We start from the raw sequence: 21,952 nt of genomic DNA, 5'->3' as shown, positions 1-21,952 counted from the left end.
TCGTTTCTGGTTCATTAGATTGGAAAAAAGTAAATCGGACTAGTCAAAGTTGTATGTGGTTGTTTCAAAGTTTCTTTTTCGTAACGAATTGGACACATGACCATGACCATAAAAACAAATGACACACACACACAAAAAAATTGTGAAATTTCACACGAAAAACTGAAATGAATCTGTACTAGTATTTTCTAATTATCATAATGGAATCATTATCACCATCAGCATTATTATTATAGATTAGGTCTTAATCATCAACCGAATTAACTTTCATATTATGCCTCCTGTATTTTTTTTGTTCTTGTTTTTCATTTTTATCAACAAATATGTGATAAGAAAATCTTGACAAAACAAAAAACAAAAAGCTGAACGGTAATACCCGGTAACAAAAACTGAAAAACGAAAAAAATTTATTAAATCATCCATCGGATTATTATTATTGTAGATTTTTTTCATCTGGGTGAATAATTTACTGATTGTTATCAAACTATTATAGAATCAGAGAATTTCATGATTTGAAATCAAACATGAAAAACAAAGAAAATTTTGCCATTAAAATTAAAATCATTCAACAGAAAAGATAACAGGCAAAAATATTCATTCATTCATTCATTCATTTATTCGTTGTTTATTGGTCCAGAATTTTTGACGTTGTTTTTGTTGTTCCGGAACTTTTCATTAATTCATTGTCAAGAAAGAAAAACTAATTCAACATGAACATGTTGTGTGAATGGTTGAAATAATCCAACACACACACACCTACACAAGTGAAAAGTATAAAAAAAAATTGAAAAACGGCAACCGATACAATGATAATTAATGAGATAATGAAGAGTTAAATCTAATTATATTAATGCTGTGCATGTGTATGTGTGTTATCATCTACATTTCTTGAAGGATCATTTTCTCTCATTCTTTTCAGCCATGAATGTTATGCATTATTAGAATGAAATGAAAAAAATCAGATGAGATGAAAATAACCTTTTCGATTACTATTACTAATAAATTATAATTTGAAACAAATTACTGGTTCTCAAACAAATCAGACAGACATTCATTTTGTTGATAGGAAAATGAATCAAGATGGCACTTTCAGACAGAAAAATCTCAATTCTTCAAAGAGAGAGGGGAGTGACAACTGCATTTCTTGAGATTCTTTTAGATAGACACCGAACATTAAGAAAAAAATTGTCGATCATAAACGTCTAATTTGAAGAAAATTATAGCCTTTTTCATCACCATCAACATGGCAGTTGTCGTTTTAAATAGAAAAATTAATTGAACAAAAATAGAAATAGTGGACTATGAATTTCATCTATGGCTGATATGCATTGATGCGAAAATTTCCATTTAATGACCGAATATCAAAACAACGATGGAGATAACAGATTTATGCTGATGACAGCCACCATCTTTGCTTCCGGATTTCATCATCATCATCAACGTCATGGAGCCGAATATCGATCATCATCACTAGTGCATGGATGAAATTTTTTTTGACAAATCAAAAATGGATTATTCAGTTGAATCCGAGAACTTGCCAATACATTCACCCGAAACACCAAGTGTTACCAAACAAAAAATAGAAACAAAGCAAATTAATTAGTGACCAAACGATTATCACACACACACACACACATTCATTGGACCATGCATTCAGCGTTTCATTCGTTACAATAGACAAGTTGAAAAGAGAAAAAATGAGAATCCAGCCTTGTCAACAAACACACAAATACCGGAAACGCACACACACACACATATACGGAAGTGGATGGCAAAAAATTGCATCACTTACCTCAAGTTAGTTGTGTCGATTTTGTTGTTTTTTTTCGAAATAAAAAGTTGATTTCTTCTAGATTATCTGATGTGTTTTTGATTCATTCATTTGGTTCGATTTTCTTTTTCGTTGTTGTTGTGTCTGATGCTTACGTTGCATGCAACATTTTTTATTTGGCCAATTGTTTGCAAAACAAATTATGAATACATCCTGAAAGCAAAAGAAAAAATTTTCAATTATCCAAGTGAATAAAATTTGTAACAAAAAATTGTCATTAATGACTTGTTTGTTTGTTTTTTTCAATTTACAGAAATTTTTCATTTTGTCAGTTATCATCATCATCATTATGAATTATGAATTATGGATCACATGACATCCAGCAAAAAAACAACAACAACAACAATGGTGATGAAAAAAATATCAGCATTCAATTCATTTTCTAAACTGATGATAAGATCCAGAAACCGACAAAAATAAAAACTAGAAAAGTGTGAAAAAAAGGAAAATGGAAATGAAAATTGTCGGCCTCTCTTTCAGTCATTGACTGATATTCCTACATTTTTCTTATTTCGTGAGTAAAAAATTCTCAGAATTTTATGATGATGATAAAGTGTAATATCATCTAGTGAAAATGTCATCATTTTAATGGGGCAAGACTCCAAACAACAAACAACAAACGAATAGAAAGAAAGAAGTTTTCATCATTAAAAGACCTAGCAATCTATTCCTAGGAATGAACCAATGAACGAATGAACTGAATGAATATCAAAAAAGTTGAGAATTTCGTTTTTTCTCATGTCCAAACAAAAAATGAAATAAATAAGAAAAATTTGTGTTCATCTTTCTCTTTCTCTTTCTCTTTTTCACTTGATCCCGGTATCATTAATAACGGTAGAGTTGATTGATCAGAATGCAAGTAGAGACAACAACAAATAAATAAAAAAAAAAGTTTTGTCGGTAAAATATAGAACCTTGAATTATTTGATTGACGAACTTGATAGTGAAAAAAAGTGTTTACGGATGCAGAAAATCGAAAAGAAAATTTTGCAACATTTTCTCTAGAATTTTTTTCTGGTTTTGGTAGCATGTAAAACAAATTTTTTTTTTTTGTAAGTTGTGTGTTGTTTTTGGTGATCGATTTGATATTTTCTCTCTCTCACTCTGTCTTGATGTTGTCGGAACAACCAATTAATCATCTAATATATGTGATGTTTGAAACTGGTGCACGTCCTTTGTGAGTGTTCAGAGTCAACATATGGATTCTTCTATTCGCGTGACATCTGTTGCCTGGAGTTTATAGTTGAAACAAATCAAGTTTGACAATTGATGACCATGTTACGACAAATTCTTCATAGCATTCACCATACGGTCATCATCAGAAACGAAATTCGAATTCGAATCGATCAAAAAAATAGTAAAAATGGAAAATGAAATCTTAGCATTTCCCTTTGTTGTTGTTGTATTGTGAGAATGAAAAAGTCACTATCATCATGTCGTTATCATTGGAAAAAATATGTTCATTCAATACCTAAGGAAATGAACGAATGAAAACAAGCTATTTTGCTCCCAATGACGACGATTATTAAGTTGGTCCATCTATTCATACATCCATTTATTCAGTGCACAACAACATGAATAGGAAAATTACAAGAAAATTGAAAGAATCTTTTAGCTTGAGGCCTATTTTCAGGATGCCTGAACACAACATAAGAAAAGCAAGTAAAGAAAATGTTACATTCATTTGATCATTTACCCGATGACTATTGCTGTTAATGTTTTTATTTCATTGTCACTATTCATTTTAGTTTTTCAACTGAATAAAATGAGTCGGATGATTTTATTCTATGAAATCATTGCTTCAGAAAAGAAAAAATGAAGACAATGATGAAATTGGATGACAAATAAGTGAACCTATTCGATGACGATGTGATGAATAAATGATATGGTAAATGAAATGGTAAACTAAATTTTCTATATGTTCTATAACATCTCATCTCATCTCATCATCATTTAATCTCGACAATTTTGTTGTTGCGATAATATCAGTATATGGTATTGCCCATAGGTCCATAATATTTGTTTCCATTATGGCTGACTGTCCAATGATGGTTGTCATAACGTTCAAAATAAAGTATACAGCCATCATCATCATCATCAACTAATTGCATTCCATTGGTAAGGGTTCATTTCATTGAGAAATGGACAGAAGAATTTCTTGTGAATTTCATTGGCCCATCAATATGATTACAATCATCATCATCATCATCATGGTCATAATAATCTAATTCATTATTCATATGAAGATTTCAGTTCTTCTGTTCTATCTCTGTGATCACATCCGTGGAGAGGCTTTTTCCAATAGCAACCAAACAAAGCATTAACCACCGAAAAAATGTTTATGTTGGTTTCGTGAATACCAAATATGAAATTGAGTAAAAAATTCGATTCACTTTCGTCCCAACAGTACGGTAATAGTTCTGACCACTTTTCGTTCATAATCATCATTTTACTATGGCATTCAGATATATGATAATAATAATGATGATAAGTAGTGACTATGAATTGGACAAAAAAAAAATGTTTCACACAACTAATGAGAGAATCATGCACACGCACACAACACGTGCGAAAACTCAGAGCCCGAGGCAAAATGATGATGGCTCATTTATTTTGGTTCAAAATTTTGGAAGCTATTATTTCTTTATTTATTTCACCCACAGGCAACTAATAGTTTTTCATGAATGAAACGAAATAGGACTGGAAAAAGGAACAAAATAATCGATTCATAATCATCATTAATAATAATGGGAATAATAATGGTAATAGTTTTTCTTTTTGTGGCTGTCTTGTTTATTTACATTTACATGCTCATTGAAAAAATCTCATTCACATATATTTCCATTACCATTTTCAATACAAATGTCGACTTGACTCTTTTCATTCCGGACCACTTTCGATCAAACGAAGCAATACTTTTTTTTATGAGTAAAAAATTCTTGAGTGACTCACATGCACACAAACACAATCAAGAATCAATAATGAATGCGAATATAAAAATAAAAGTAAAAGAGAAGAAATGAAATAGGAAAAATAAATTGACACATTTTCTCTCCCAATATATATACACAGGGTTAAAATATTGGACTAAACATGGCCATGTTTTTCGATATTTCCAAAGAATGATGATGATGATGATGGATTCATTATTTTTTGTTTATTATCCAACACTATGAATCGTGTTGCAATTTCGTTTGCTTGAAGCTTGAACGAAACGAAAATCATTTTTTAAAAACTCAATTCTGTCATTGTATACAATGGGATATCATTAATTTTCGCCATCATGTTCGTGTGCATTTGGTTATGTTCACTCTCAGTCTGGTATATTATTTTTATAAATATTTGTTTATTTGGCCAATCTATTTGTTGTTGTTTAGTTATTTATTTATTTTCATTTCAGTCATGGTTATCATTATTTTCATTCTCTATCAGCCAAAAACGAAAATCAATCAATCAAAATCAACATTGATATTTTCTGTTTTGGTATTTTTTTTGGGTAGAACCAAGAAAACAAAGGTAAGATCGACGTGATAAATCCACCGAAACAAACTTTGATATTCAATGTCGAACCAGATTTACGATGTTACGCGATGTGGGATCAATAATTAATATTGAATGCCGGGAACAAGAAAAAGCCGACAGGTTTACATTTCGTTCATAACACATCAAACACTGAGAATTTCTTTTATGTATGGCATGAATTATGAATTTTTTTCAATTTTCTCCATTGAATTGAACGATGATTTTGTTCATTGCTTTAAATTCTCTTTCATGTTCGCCCCCAGTTCTCACACTGTCGTTGAATGAAAAGAATTCAAAGTGTAAATCTAAAATTTAAATTAAATTGAGTTGAAAAGCCATGATGGAGAAAAATCGATATGATCATGATGATGATAATGATTTTGTTGTGTTTCACTTTCCAGTTCGTGCATTCCAATCGAACGTTTAATGCACCATGTCAAAGTTCATTTTTATCGAGAGAGAGAGAGAGAGAGAGAGAGAGAGAGAGAGAGTGGTTGTTTTGCATGTCTTGAACAATGACTAGACTATGTTGAATGAGATAAAAAGTGAAATCATTCAAAATGAACGGTTGAGTGGGTTGAGGTGGCATTCGTTTTTGAGTCTTGTTTTTCTTCTTCTGTCTTCCAAATCAAATCGATTGTCGTCGATCGCCGAAAATCGATGTAGATGATTTTGTTGCTTTTGTTTTTATTTTTATTTTCATTTCTCTCGATTTTGTGGACGAAAAAAGAAAAAGGAGGCACAAAACAATCTTTGACACGCGATTTCGTCATTGTCGATCATGTTTGATCGTTATATATCAATTTCCTTTGAGTGTGTGTGAGTGTGTATGCAAATCTTGTACACAAGTATCGGTTGATGATTGAAATATCGATTGATTGGTAAAGGGAGTGGGAATTGTGTTTGGGCAATATTGAAAAAATGGAAAGAAAAATTCATACGATAACAGAATTGAGAATCTATTTTCCTCATAATTCTGCCTTTTTTAGTGTTTTTCGTACATTCATAATTGGCTTCATTATTTTTGGTATTAGGATAACAATAATAAATGCCATGCCATTTTGAAATAAAATAAAACTAATCCGACAAATGACAATTTGGTAGCGCTAATTATTCATTATTTATCGAGTCAATGATGGTTGATCTGATTATTGGTATATATAGCACAATAATTGATTAGTTCAAAGGCATCATCATCAATTGAATATCAGGATAGATTCAAGTGGCCTCTTCATTCTATTGATATTCATCATCATTGAATGAAATGGGGAAATTTCACTCGATAAATTCTTGAAATCATGAAAGATTGAAAAAATTGTAACTCTGTGGAAAAAGTCGAAATCAAACATTTCAATCGAATGTAGGGAAGATGATCAGAAAAGAAAGAAATTTTTGTTTCTACAATTGATTCTTTTTTTCTAGTTTATTCATTAACAGTCGTTCATTATTATCATTATCATCATCATTTGATGATGATGAATGATTCGAAATTTCTTTTCACTTCATTCATTCATTCTTTCTATAAATCGAATTGTTGTTGGAGAAGAAAACAATGGAAATAAAATCGAAATCTCAATGGAATTTATCGATATTAATAAAACACCATGAGAGAGAGAGAGAGAGAGAGTTAGTAACGGATCCATCATACCCACATTTCATTTACCAGCATCACAACATTTTCTCTCTATTTCGTATGCAAAATGATGATGTTCATCGTCATCTAAACAGTATGTCTATAGGTGAATTCGTATTGCGTGATAACATTCCGTCATTTGCCAAGTGAATTTTCATTTTATTATTTTTTTCTTCTTATTCTTTCAATTCTTCTAGGTTGTGTTTGCAGGCAGTGTTTGTCACGCTTCATGATTCCAGTATTTTTTTTGTTCATTTCTTTTTCTTTGTTTGTTTCAGATCTATTTGAAATAAAGTTTCAAACGTTAAAGAATCTCTTATTGTCTATGGAATTTATCCTCAAAACAAAAACAAATGCGCCAATTATTTTCACACACGCACACACACACTCACAGATATATGAAATAAGCATGTATTTTTTCCGGTGCACCATAATCATCATCCGTAACAAGAAGCAAAGCCAACCACCAAACTATATTTTTTGGTCATCAACTAACTAACCGAAACGAACGAGCTAGGCGAAAAAAAATTCCTCCATAGCCATCCATAAGAGAAGAATAGGAAAAAACATAAAAAGCTAACTGACTATGATGGAATAAATTGATGATGATGACTCCTGAGTACCTATAGTGCCATACAGTATAGCAAATACCGATATATGCGACTGTGAACAAAAATTATCTCGGTATGTCCAGAGAAAATTTTCAGGACATTTCCATTGCACAGCGTTACACTATGTCATGGACAAACCAATGTCAATGGTAATACAGGGAGGCGAAAAAGAGACAGTGAAGAAAAAAAACGGAACGGAACCAAAACCTGACAACATCAAACCACACACACGAATCACACGAATGATGACGAAATATACACACACATAAACAACGATGATTCCAGCCAAATAAAACATCATCATCAGCATCAAACAAGAAAAAAAGAGAGAGACAATTTCTCATCGTTGTTGGAACCCATCAAGTCCATACGATAGAAGAGACAGTGAGAATCAAAGGACTTATAGAGAGTAAAGAAAGAAACACGATCCACACGAAAAAAACCCGACCGACAAAGACATGTTGGGTAATTTGACATTTTTGACAACATTTTTATTATGTGATGATGTTCAACTCATTCACCACTCGTTCATTTCGTTTCGTTTCGGTTTTCACCATATTTTTATTCTCTCTCTCTCTCTCTCTCTCTCTCTCTCGATGCTCGTTCTTGTTGTTGTTGTTGTTACTATTACCAAATATTCAGTTCATTGGATTGTTTTTTTCATTGCTCTACATTCTAAATAGTACTTGTTACAAGGAGATGTGAGCAAGACAACATTTCGTGTGTATGTACGTATGTTTGTGTGGCCGTATATCATTTGGTTGGCATGTTGAATAAATTTTATATTCGTTGTCGATTTTCATTCATTCATTCATCCACTAATATCGTCAATCGTAATGATGATGACAGCGATTCATTCATTCAGCCATGATATTTTATTTTTCCATGGAACTAATAATGTTAATTATCCAGATGGGATTCATCAACAAAATTAGTAATGATATAATCCAGGTTGAATGAAAAAAAACACCATATTCGAATAGTCGAGTAGTAAGGTGAGGAGTAAGTATGCGCATATAAATAGTTAATTTTCTAATTCATTATCAGGTAGAATAAGAATCGTTTTTATTCATTTTCTTCTTGCTCACCTTTCTCACATCCGGAATGAAAAAATGTTTTTTATATTATTCTTGCTTATTTCGTTGTTATTGTTTCATTCATTCAGATCCATTATTTATGGTGTTGAATGAATAAATGGTTGAATGGAAATTATTTGTAATTATTGTCTCTTAGAGCTTATAACCAAAGAGTGAGTCAGAGTAATTGTAATGTTATGGCAGCAATCTGAGATTATTACACAACCTGATTTGAATAAAAAAAAATTACAATTCTAAATCCATCATCCATGATAATCAGATCATTTCTATCAATTAAATCATGTAGTGAAAAAAATCCACACATCATAAACAATATGAACTGATGATCCATCATTCGATCAAATCGGCAACAGCATCGTTGATGGTTGGAAATAATAATCCTTTTTTGCTGTCAAAATCAATGGTTACTATTAGAACCACATTTTGAATTTGATTGAGACTCTTATACCGGTCAATATCGACAACAGTGATATAATGGCCATATTTTCAACAAGATTCAGTTCTAATGCTTGATCAGTGGCTATACAAAAAAAAGTTTCAACTATTAAACTTGATTGACCGATTGATCAATCATTTTAATCCATCGATTTTATTTAGAAGTGGAACCCTATCGTCATAATAGTACTCTATAAGAAAGAATCAAAAAGATTCATACACACATACGTCATTATATTCATAACCAAATAACACTATGATTATCGATGAAACAGAAAAAGTTTTAGCCACAAAGCTACAATTCATCAGTGGCCAATACGCCTACCAAAAGAGAAAAAATTACATCTTCTAGGTTACCATCAGTGCAATGCACACGTATATGTATATGTATTATGTATTATGTATAATAATTATTACTATAGTAGATATACTAGTGAGTCTCGTCATTATCATATCGGATGTGAAGCTATACACAAGTGAAAAGAAAAAAAAATTTCCATTTAATTTACATTTTTGATTTTTTTTTTCAAGCCACCATTTTTGCCTCTGTGTGTGTTGTGCAAAAAGTTTTCAGCTAGCTATATATTGCTCAATGAATGAAGAATATGTTTTTGTTATCATGCACAAGGGAAAACTTTAAAGATTTTTCAACGAGGTGTAGTACATAGAGATGCCATTTTTTATTTGTCAAATTTTTTTTCATTTTTCGTTTCATACAAACAACCTTGCGAAACATTGATTGTTGCCTGCCCTTCGATCATTTCTTATCGTTAGACCTTAATCATGATTATGACTCATTCTTGTCTTGATCAGAATTCATCATCATCATCACCCAATGATAAAGATAAACTCTTGTTGCACGCATGTGCATGAATATTGTTTCAATAATAAAAATAAAATTGTTGTATGTATAAAATATTCAACAAAGCGAGAAAAAAATCAATGAATGAATGAATGAATGAATGAACGAAGAAGGATGAGAGGACCAAACATATTTGCATCCATCGAATCGACAACCATTAAATATTCATTAGAAATTTAAATTTTATTTTTTATTTTTTATTTTTCGTTTTTTTCTTGCAAAGTATAATTTAATTTTTTCTTGTTCAACTCTATGGTTAGGCCCTATCGATGGATGTAACCAGAAAAAAAGGCAAACGAAAATTTTATCTTTCGCTTTGACTTGGTATGATTCCATCAAACAACAGCAACGGCAACGACAACGACAACAACAAAGAAAAAGACGATGATGACGACAGCATGAAAAGAATTTTTTTCATTCGAATCATCCTCATCATCATTGGTAAGATCATGGATTGCTCGAACATGAATGAAAAATGCATGTATCTATGGGTACCACCACGCCAAATGGAATCAAAAATTCATCTCTTTTTTGAGCAAGAGAAAAAGTGAAAAATATTTCTTTTCCTTCACTGAAATGAAAACTCTAAAATCGAAAAATATGCGTATGGTGGCCATGATTCAATTAAAATTAATGGTTTCACATTCAGACGTTAGATTCGAAACTATTCTGAACCAAAGAAAAAGAAAATTGTAATTCTTGCATTGAACGCAATAATGTATGCATAATTTTGCATGAGCAAAGAATGAATGAATGGAAAAAACTGAATAAGAGTAAACTGGAACGATGCGGCAAAACCCCATATATCGAAAATATAAAATTGAAAATGTATGTTCAGTGAATAGAGATGTGAACGGCTAAAATATTATGAAAGATAATAAGATGTTCAAAGTCACTGAAACAATGAGAAAGGAAAAGAGAATTTTTTTGTGTGCATCATCCATCGTGGACCTTCTTATACAATTCTTATACTTTGCCATATTATTATCATCACAATTGATAATGGTGAACAAAACTAATTTTTGCATCACTGTGAATTTGTTGGAATTGAAAATGATAATGATGATGATAAGAGATGATGAACAGGGTAGTAACCTTTTCAACATGATCATATCCGATTTATATTCATGGATTCATTATGTATGTGCATGTGTGTCATCACCCTAATCAATGATTATAATCAAATTTATTCTGTAACTATTATATCAAGAAAGATGGATGATGCCTTTGAGCAATTATAGTTTAATAATAACAATATACGACAAGGCATTGTCTATTACATAATTTGCATCAATTAACCTCCATCATGATGATGATGGATCCTCGAATATCTTGCTGAATTCAGCAATAATCTAATAATGTAAGCAAAAATGAAAAAAAACAAAACACTGATACAATCAGTTTACATAGAATCCCTTATTGACACATCAATTGTTTTTTTTACGAAAGAAATCTGCATCACTTGACCAAATTTGCCTATAGTTTCAAGTGGAATATTTTCTTCCATCCACTTGAAACACACATACACGCACACAAAGGCATGTATCATGCTCATCATCATTATCATCGTAATCATTCGAATGATGATGAAGATGAGATTGGTGTATAACGTCGTAGCTCTCTTTAGCTCTCTTCTCATGCATGGTATGTAAATATTTGACATTGACAATTTTATTCTCGTCAATGATACGAAATGAATAAAAAAGGCATCACGCATCTTTCGAATTCATTTTATAAGAATTTTCCATAACTATTTTCATTTTATTTTCTGTCATACTACCACTATGTCAAGTGATCAATATTGATTGAGAGATTGAAGAAAGGGCCAGAAGGGCCACACGTTTTATCAGTACTAATAGATAATAGATAGATGAAATGACTTGAACTGAAAGTGAAAAAGAAACCAAATAAAGTAGACTCGTTTTTGGTAAGTTTGGTAAGAATTGCCAATTCTTATACAAACAATCGAATGTCCACATGATGGTTTAATAGAAACAAAGATTTAGATACTTTGTTTTCCTTTTCATAGCATTGCTATTCTGTATGCAACAAACGCATTTGAAAACGATTGCCGAATGTTTGAGTGAATATTTGTGTATATTGAATTTTTGTATCAAAATTACTTTGACCGAATGAAACCGAGTCTCGAGTCTCTTCGCTCAGTATTTGTGTTTGTTCATCATTATTGACTAATTGAAAATACGTGCTCAATTCTGATTTGTTCGTTTGATTCATCTTCTTCACCAATCTAGTTCTATTTTTGTATCTATAGTGTATATCTAAAGTGTAAACAATTTGAAACAAACATAGAAGATTCAGTTCTCATCATAAATACATGGACATGGCCATCATGGAAACATTCAACTATTTATCATTATTATTACTGTCCAATTCCGGCCTGCAATTTAAATAACAATAATCATTTGAAAGAAAATTGAAATTGAAATATGAAATATGAAATAATTTAAACAAAATGATGGTGGTGGATGTATTAATATTAATATTAATATAATTTCATTTCAATTTATTAAAATGGCCATTTTATTTCATTTGATGCAAATGTTTATTATGTTTATTGCAAATTGAACCAGCCAGTGCCCATTTATATAATGGTGCCCAATATGGTTTTTCATTTGGTTTGTTCGTTTGTTTGTTTGTTTGTTTGTTTGTTTGTTTGTTTGGATTCAATTATTAATTCAAGTCGAGATTCAACATACAACATTAGTGGTCATCATTGGATGTTATTGTTTGTGAGCGGAAACATTCAGTGTTTGAATCTGAATGTTTTCTTTTTCTTTTCTTTTTGCTGCTCCTTTTGCGCACAGAACAAATGAAAACAAACAACTATTTAATGGTCACAAAATGATTCTGGGTAATTTATCTTGAAACATACACATGCATTAGAACCGAGCATCCGTAACCAACTCACAAACATTCACTATAACATCATCACTATCATGGTGTGTTTCAGATTTGAAAGAAAATTTTCTCCGCCACTTGTCTCACGATAACCGTTAAGATGAACGGGCATTTTTTATTTTTTCTGCCCTTCATTGAATTCCATATGGCGTTGAAATGAAGAATATGATTTTTCCATGAAGAAATTGTAGTGAAAGCAAATTCGAAATTCTAAAATTCAGTTATTTTTCAATTTCAAAAATGCCGAGCGAAATTGACACGCTTTTGGCAGCCATCACACAAAAGTTACAGATAATGACGTTGCACAGTTTGCCTGTCCTGAATATCGATCGATCCAAATTTTTTATTTTTTCTTTTTCATTCACTCATTGTTGAAACAAATCGATCGTATTCATGAAACATTCATTCAAAGATTAGAAACAGATAAAATTTATATTCACAGCAAAATAATCGATTTTTAATCTACAAATTTATACAAAATCAACTGGAAACAATCAAATGATGTCATGATACCAGTCGATGCGATCATCGATCGGACAAATAACTAAACACTCACTATCAGGCAACCCTTTATTGTGAGTATCGATAAAGTCAATCAATGCAATAAAACCAACAATGAATGAATCAAACATTGTGGTTCACTTTTGCATTGCCTAATTTCATTTTTTATTCTTTTTCTTTCAACAACAACAACAACAAGAGAATATACTTTTTTGTTCCTTTCTCTAGTTGTTCATGAATGATGAACATTTGAATTAGTTTATTGCAATAAGATTCTTCCAGGAATGACGAAGAAAGAGTCATATCGAACAACAACAACAACAACATTGCTAAATATAATGATAATAATAACACAAATATCCTAGCACATGTCTGTCTGGGTGGATGTGTGGTTGTGTATTGTTGATTTTTGTTGTTGTTGTTGCTGATGATGATGATGATGATGATGATATTATATTATATTATAAAGGTTTATATATTGGGTATACTGGTTGTTGTTATTATTCCGCTAACATTAATACGAATTAACGAGCATGCAACATAAAAAGCAACATCAAACAACAACAACAAACGTATGGAATACACACATATGACATAGAATTCAAGCCACCATCACCATCACCATACGGGTAACTTAATTTTATTCAGTGTTTGTTTGAGCTTCCAATATATAATGTGCGTCTGTGTGTCGATGTTGATGTTTGTGTTTGTGTTCCAGAATCTACAAAGAAAGAGAGAGAAAGTCGTTAGTTTTTTTTTCTCTCTCTCTCTCTCTCTCTCTCTCTCTCTCTCTCTCTCTCTCTCTCTCTCTCTCTCTCTCTCTCTCTCTCTCTCTCTCTCTCTCTGGTAAGGGGAACTGAATGTATGTACCAAGGGGGAAGGTGTGGTGTGTGATTCCTATTATTTTGAATTAGTATGCTTGAATTATTATTATATGCTATCCTATCTTCTGTGGATTTGTATGTGTTTTTTCTCTCTATGGATGTATAATGTTGCATGTGCTTGAAAATTAATTCAACTATTTAACGGTACAATGCGGAAACCCTGATGATGATGATGACGACAAGATCAAGAATAATAATAATGAAACAACCCCATGCGAATGAAAAAAAACAGCTAGCTAACAACTAGACTAGAGTAGGTTTTCGTCAATTTTCATTCACCAATTGATTCGCATCATTATCATCATAATCATCGGTGTGTGTACACTTTGTGTGCACGATAATCAAGTTATTTTTTCACGATTCTTGAATTCTTTTTTAAAGAAATTTCCAAGAGGTTTTTCGCTGCCCACTGACTATGATCCCCAAGTAGGAACAAAAAAAATCCTCTATAGAATAATGTTGTTATTCGCATACAATCAATGTTTTTTTGTCGTTGGTACTACATACTTTGCTGCTATACAGTTGACCTGATTTTTGAGAGATTTAGAATGAAAAAAAACGAATAAGGGTATCACATGAGAAGTGGAAATTTTTTGAATTTTTTATTTGTTTTTTGGTTTTGTTTTCAGATTCTGTTTTCTTTATACAAGACAAAAGAATGTTGAATAAATTGTGTAATGTTAAACAGAACATAATTTAGGGTTGTGAGAATAATTCGTTTAAAATCAAATGTAAATCAAAAATGAATTTAAAGGAATTTTCACGATTTAATCTAATATTTTTGATACGTTCAAAAATAAACAAAAAACACCGATATAAATGATATTAATCAGCGAGCTTGGGTTTGAATGGGAAGGAATGGAGATATGATGCAACAAATAATTAATTAATTAACCCAAAAAAGAGATTGCCATTTGGCTGATACCTCAGTAATCGCACCGGTGGTTGCTTTTCTGCTGTACTTGGCATTCACTGTTCATCATAATCAAGAAAGTCGTGTCGAAAAATCTTTTAGAATCCACATTATATTCAATTCATAAGTAATTAGCCACAACGAAATGCAAAGAAAAATAATTGAACGAGGACAACGTTGTTTATTCATCATGATGATATGGACAGCATAATTTTGGTAAATTTAAAATGAAAATGAAGAAAAAAACAAATGGTTAGCGATTATATGGGGTAAATTGTGCTTTCCTAGAATCACAACAGCGTCATTCTATAACTGTTAGCTGTTCGAATATGAAAACAAAATGAACATTAATCACGAATGAAGAAAAAATGATTTACAATCGTTTTTCTTTTCTATTCTTCCACTCGAGGTCCATTATTAACCGTCTGTTTGTTTTATATGAAAAGATCAAATGATCGAATTGGCCGAATTGGCCGCTAAACGATAACGACAACAAATGGAACAAAATGAATTGAATCGATGAATAAAATAATGCTAAAAGTAATTAAGATCAAACAAACAAACATTTCTTTGTAGTTCGAATTTTAATGATGATGAGAATTCGAGAAAACATACGATGATAAATGGCAAAAACTGGAAAAAACATGGCCACTGTCGTTCTATTAGTTCTAATAGTTTATTTGTTCGTTTGGCACTTGCACGATCCGGTTGATTTTTTTCTTTTAATTTCATGCCAATGTGGAAGAAAAATGAATGATTCAATCAATCAACCCATTTATATTCTAGTGTGTGCGAGTGTTGGAGAGAAAACGAAAATGAATGTTCGTCGATTGATAAGACAAGTCAAATCAAGCTGAGTGAAAATGGAAAACTTGTTTTCTTTATTCACTCATATTGATTATTGATTATTGGTTATTGACGAATGGAATTGAATATAGACAAATAATAAATAAACATCAACTCAAATCACGTGCATAATTGATGTTCGAGTGTTTATCTTTTGAAAGAAAGATTTTTTTACTAAGACTTTTACAGTTTATACTGTTTTTTGTTTTGTCATTCCTCATTCATTCTCATTCTCCCAAGACATTAGCCCTTGGATCTTTTTCTTGGCACTATAATCAAACTCATTTCCGTCATTGAAATAATAATAGGATTAGCAAGTCAGAAAAAATGAGAGAAATTTCAAAAAAAAAATTTGGGTCTCAAACTTTCAAGCACCATATTTTATGTTGCCGATAATAAGATGATGGATTTTTTTCTCCAAATGAAAAATTTTCAAGAGAACATGAAACATTCTGCAAACTCACATCAGATGTCATTCATTGGTGAATTTACCTAGTACGATAACACATGGAAGATGAGTCACCCTATCTATCATCAATGTGTTTAAATGGCAACTCAATCATGTTTGTTTTTCCATTTTGTTTTGCTTAGTTAAAGTTGGGTTGATAATCCATTTTTTTCCCATTGAATTTATCCCATTGTTTCTTATTTCTCCGTGGCTGAAAAAGAGAAAAAACGACAATGTCATTTAGAATCATTAGTTTCGATTCAATTATATATCAAACACATGCACACAGATATGAAATCATCATCATCATCATTATTATTATTTTCGGAGCAAAAAAATATTTCAGACTTGGATTCATTATTATCATCATCATCAATCGTGGCCATTACATACATTCTACACACTCTCACTCATTACACGACATTGTTTGATCATAATTGATCAAATGTATGGATCAGCACAAAGAAAAAACGAAATGCAACCAATGTTCAATGTATTAAATGTCGTCGTTGTTGTTTTTGTTGTTGTTGTTGTAACGACTACTGACCAAAAATAACCACCACCAATATTGGACCACAAACAACTACAACAAAAGACAAGACATATATGAATCTGAATTTGGCAAGATTCGGCAATCTCAATCTTTGTTCCATTGTTTGTTTGTTTGTGTGTTAGTTTGTTTGTACGACAATAAATGACGACAATAAACGTCATAATAATGATAATGGAAACATGGACAATAATTATTATAACATAACATCGAGAATAAGATTTACGATTAATTCTTAATTGTAAATGGTCCATACAAATCAATATTGTAACCAATCAATTGTGTGTGTGTGTGTGTTTGTCAAGTTAGTCTCAGCAGTAGTGAAGATGAAAACAAAAACTCATCACCTTGTAGTTGGAAATAACTTTTGTCACCGAATTTTCATCCTAGACGACACGAAATTAAGATTGCTTTTATTTCTTGATAATGAAACAAAAAGATTGAAAATTAAAAATGGTCAACACAGGAAACAAAAAAAAACGCCTTGAACGGACATTATGTGTCGTCCATTCAAAGTGTTTGAATCTTTAGAACTAGAAAACCAAGTGGAACCAATTAACAGAGCCCAAAACACAACAATCGTGTTTCATTTAACATGTTTTTGTTTAATAAAAAAGATGGTGATGGAAAAAAAAAGTTTTTTCGGTCGACAAAACCCGACAACAACAACAAATAACTTATTGGTAGAACTTGTTAAACAATTTGCATTCAATAACCTACCTACATTTCTAAGTGTTGGATCTACACAATTTGATTGGATAATTTCAACCGAAAAAAAAACATTATTCATCCATTCTGGTTATTATTACGACACAGAAAAAGAAGAAAGGAAATAACTTGTCAATTAAAAAAGCCAACGTCTATAGATAAATGCATTACGCGTAAGCAAACTAGAAGAACTAGAAAAATCCACACTATCTGAAATATGGTTTCGGATGTAATCATCAAACTTTTAGCTACATCATCTTCACCATTACAATCTTTTGGGCATTTCAAAAGAGAAAAAATTAAGACAACACCAACCGGCGAAAGATGGTTGCCAAGCGTTTCTGGATCAAAACAACAACAACAACTCACACACACACACACGTGGGGCGAATATGAATTATCATGGATATTCATTTTCAAATAAATCCCTAAGTGCACACTTGTCTTCATCTTCATTATCATCCTAGAATGAGATCAAGCAAAATTGCATGGTAACGGCTGTATTTTAGTAGAAAACATGATTCTCGAAGAAAACTAAAGATTATAGCACACAATAATAATTTCCAACGAATGATTAATCAAACTATTCTGATGATGATGATGATCTAATAATAAAAAATGAAATTTTTTCACTTTTCTCTGTGATTTCCACTCATCATCTTCCAAGATGATTTCAATATAATTGGATCATTATCATTATTGCTATAAGCCAAGATTTATGTGCATGTCTATCGTATGGTAATAATAATTTTCAATGCACTGGATGATAATTATAACAAAAAAAAAAATAGTAAAGTTTGATCTTTGCTCGTGTGTTTAAGATCATCACCAAAAATAATGTGTTTTAATGAGAGATAGAGAAACTGTGATGATAAGATGAAAAAAAATTCCATCATTATGACCATGTGACGGTGCCTGAATCATGATGATGATGATGATGATGATGGCAAGAATCCAAAATGTTAACAAAGTGCAGCCAAAAAACGGGAAGAAACCTGCGAGTAATTATGTGACGAAGAAAAAAATTGATTTCAATTTCAATTTCATTTTTTCTTCTGTTGTTTCCATCATAATTCAAATTTGATTTCCATGAAATCTGTGCGCACACGACAAAGCAACAAAAAAAAATCAATGAAAGAGAAAATGTCTCATAATAATACAAACAATCGAATGTGTGTGTGTGTGTGGAAATTGTATATGGATCCTTTAATATTCATTACGAATTCTATTCAAGTATTACATGGTCGCCAATGAAACGCTAGCTAGAATCCAAACACGATGGACAAGAAAAAAATCGATCGATGAGCACCATCATCGCACGAAAAAAAGTGATGTGGATAGCATTCATTTTCATTTTTATTTTTATTTTTTCCATCACTTGATCATTTATTGTGTTCACACAACAAAATCACGGTATCATCTCTCACTGTGTCTGGGTATTCAACGCAAAACTCAAATTTTTTTCAACAGATTCTTTGCTTTATTTGAAAAGAAATTAATATTATCAATTGTAAAATAAATAGAATCGAATCAATAAGAGAGAAAAAAGGAAGGAAACGAACCTTTCTGTCTTGCACTGGACCAACGTTGGGTGGCAAAAATGTGTTCCTTTCATTCATTCATTTCATTGAATCGCTCATCTAATATTCCATGTACAAACAAATATAAAACACAGCAAGAAAACATGACAATTTTCTTGCCATCATCATGTGTTTCGAAACTCAACCAATAGCCAACAATTGCAAAACGACGACAACAATGACAACAAAAAGGAAATTCTGTTCAATAAGAAAAATAAATTCTTGTCTTGTTCGTTCCGTGGTTACAAAAAAAAACAAAAAAAAATTGGATGGAAAAACAATTTTTTTCAAATTCTTGTTGTTGTTTGAATTACATTTCATTTTTCATGTTGGTCAATTTGGACATTGATTATTTTAAATGTGTTTGTGTGTGTTTCGCAAACCTCATAGATACCGTGGCCAATGTTTTGAATTTGTAATCATAATTTGTTTTCTCCTTTCGCAGTTATGAAAAATAAACTACTGACTCAGGATTTTTGTTTCGGCAAAATTAAAGGACAGTAAATGGGAAATTGATTGAAAACTTTGAAAAAATGACCAAACAAACAAAATTAATTAATGTCCGATGTTTGCAAACATTTCAAGTCATTATCACAAATTATACACATGAATATGATCAGAATTGGTTACCATTTTTACTACCCTAAAATCGCGTCTTATACAAAAAAAAAGTTGAAGAATAGACTTATGGTTACTTTATGGGAAAAAATATTGCCATGGTTTCGTCTTATAATCTTATATTTCAGGGTATTATGATTATATTAATAATACTTTTTCATTTTCATTTCATTCATTCGGTTGTCATTCATTGTAAAATCTTACAGAATACAGAAAAGAGCCTTATGGATTCGTTCACATGATTGTCATTGTTGTTGATATAACTTTCATAAGGATCGTGGCCGGAAAAATATATGAGAAATCTGGTATTAGGTAAAAAAACCAGAATTCTATCTAACAAACAAACAAAGACTATACGACAAGACAACAGTTATGAAATAGCTCAATCTGACACAGGATTAAGTCCATCTGTCATATAGTTTTCTTTCACTTTGCTTTTTCTGTGACTCCAGAAGCAATGTTTGGTCGTTGTTTCGTGTTTTTCATTACAAAATTCATTCGAAACTCGAATTCAAATTGGTTTACCATTGTCATCATCATTGCAATGTTTGAATGAACAAAAATTGATTCAATCCTTATTCGAGTTGCCCGAAACCTATATCTATTAGGGTATCGAGTTTTGTTTATTCAAAGGAAAAAAAATGCAAAATTTTTTTCTGCTGGTTGATGCGGTTTCGTGTTTGTGTGACTGGTGATCACAGTGGAACGGTTAAACAAATATTACGACCACCATTCATGGTTGACCGAGAAAAAGAAGAAAATTCCTTTTGTTTTTTCGGAAATAACATTGATTCAGCAAATAGTGCATAGAATTCGTTGATTCTGTTGAAATAAAACAATACACCCATGTATATTAATGACGTGTGAACAAATAATAATTCTCAGCACAAATTATGTTCATACAACGATTTCATTTGATATTTTATATTTGATAATGATGAATATTATATACCTGCTGATTTCAGATCATCGATTCTTATTATTATTACCATTGTGTGCACTTTTTCTTTTGTTTGAACTTGGTTATTGTCAATGTTTGCTTATTAAACCAAGCGAATGATTAGTTGCCACTGATAGAATTGTGTGTGTGTTACTAAGAAAAGAATTGAAAAGATTCCAGAATCCTCCGAAATGAATCTATGATCCCATGATTTCATCTCTCGATCGGTGTTTTGTTTGTTTGTTTTAGTCAGTCATGTCTATGATAAATACACTGTGAAATATAAAAGTAAATCGACTTTTGGTTCAATGATCAATCACCGAATGCCTTTTTCCTCTCATCCGAATGTGTCCGAATGTTGATGATGATTGTATTACACACATAATCGTCATCAAGAAGAGACCAAATGAATGAGATGAGCAAACACAGTGAATATGAACACCACTACTGTGCGTGTATGTGAATTGAAACAAAGAAACAAACATCGTGATTGGATCGATAAACAAAACGTGATTCTTATCGATCTTAATATCAGTGGCCAAGAAACAAGTTTCGATCTTCATTCATAGATTCAAATTTCTCAACTTCAGTGTTAATTGAGAGATTAAAAACAAAATTTATGGCTCAATGATCTGACTATCAAAAAATAATTAAATAATGATCATTGCTCACCCCTACACTAATTATTGAATGAACGAAATTGACAAGAGTCGGAAGCCCGAATAAAATTCATGCCAATATGTTATATTGTAACCATTTTGATCAATACTAACGACATACATGTCATGATGATGATGAAAAGAAAAATTGTGTCATGAACAACAGAAATTCGATGAATCAAACGAAAAAGTGGCCCATAACAATGATCATTGTTTATCACCAGAATAATATGTTTCATCATGGATGGCTAACAATCTTTGATCTGTTGTCGTTGTTGTTGTTGTCGCCAAGACTCAAAGTTTCCATCCGATATGAAAATAAAAACAAGGCCTTTGACCGCATTCATGAAACATCTGGTCTGGTTTGTGTTTGCGGTGTGTGTGTGTGTGTGTTT

The 21,952-nt window shown here is 31.4% G+C and overlaps 1 protein-coding gene across 9 annotated transcripts in view; it reads right to left on the bottom strand.

Annotated features, from left to right (window-relative positions):
- LOC124498515 (uncharacterized) overlaps positions 1–21,952 on the bottom strand; it is a 64,080-nt gene that overhangs the window by 30,979 nt on the left and 11,149 nt on the right. For 8 of the 9 annotated variants that reach the window (XM_075729051.1, XM_075729057.1, XM_075729047.1 and 5 more), the window contains exon 3: positions 1,793–1,984. The exons of the other annotated variant lie outside the window; for it this stretch is intronic. The gene's annotated coding sequence lies outside the window, so the exon portion shown is untranslated. The remainder of the gene's footprint in view (positions 1–1,792; positions 1,985–21,952) is intronic. 9 annotated transcript variants of the gene reach the window in all.

Source organism: Dermatophagoides farinae, chromosome 3, assembly GCF_024713945.1.
Source record: "Dermatophagoides farinae isolate YC_2012a chromosome 3, ASM2471394v1, whole genome shotgun sequence".
Taxonomy (NCBI): Eukaryota; Metazoa; Arthropoda; class Arachnida; order Sarcoptiformes; family Pyroglyphidae; genus Dermatophagoides; species Dermatophagoides farinae.
Note: the sequence above shows the minus strand (reverse complement) of the source record. Positions and strands in the feature narration are given on the sequence as shown.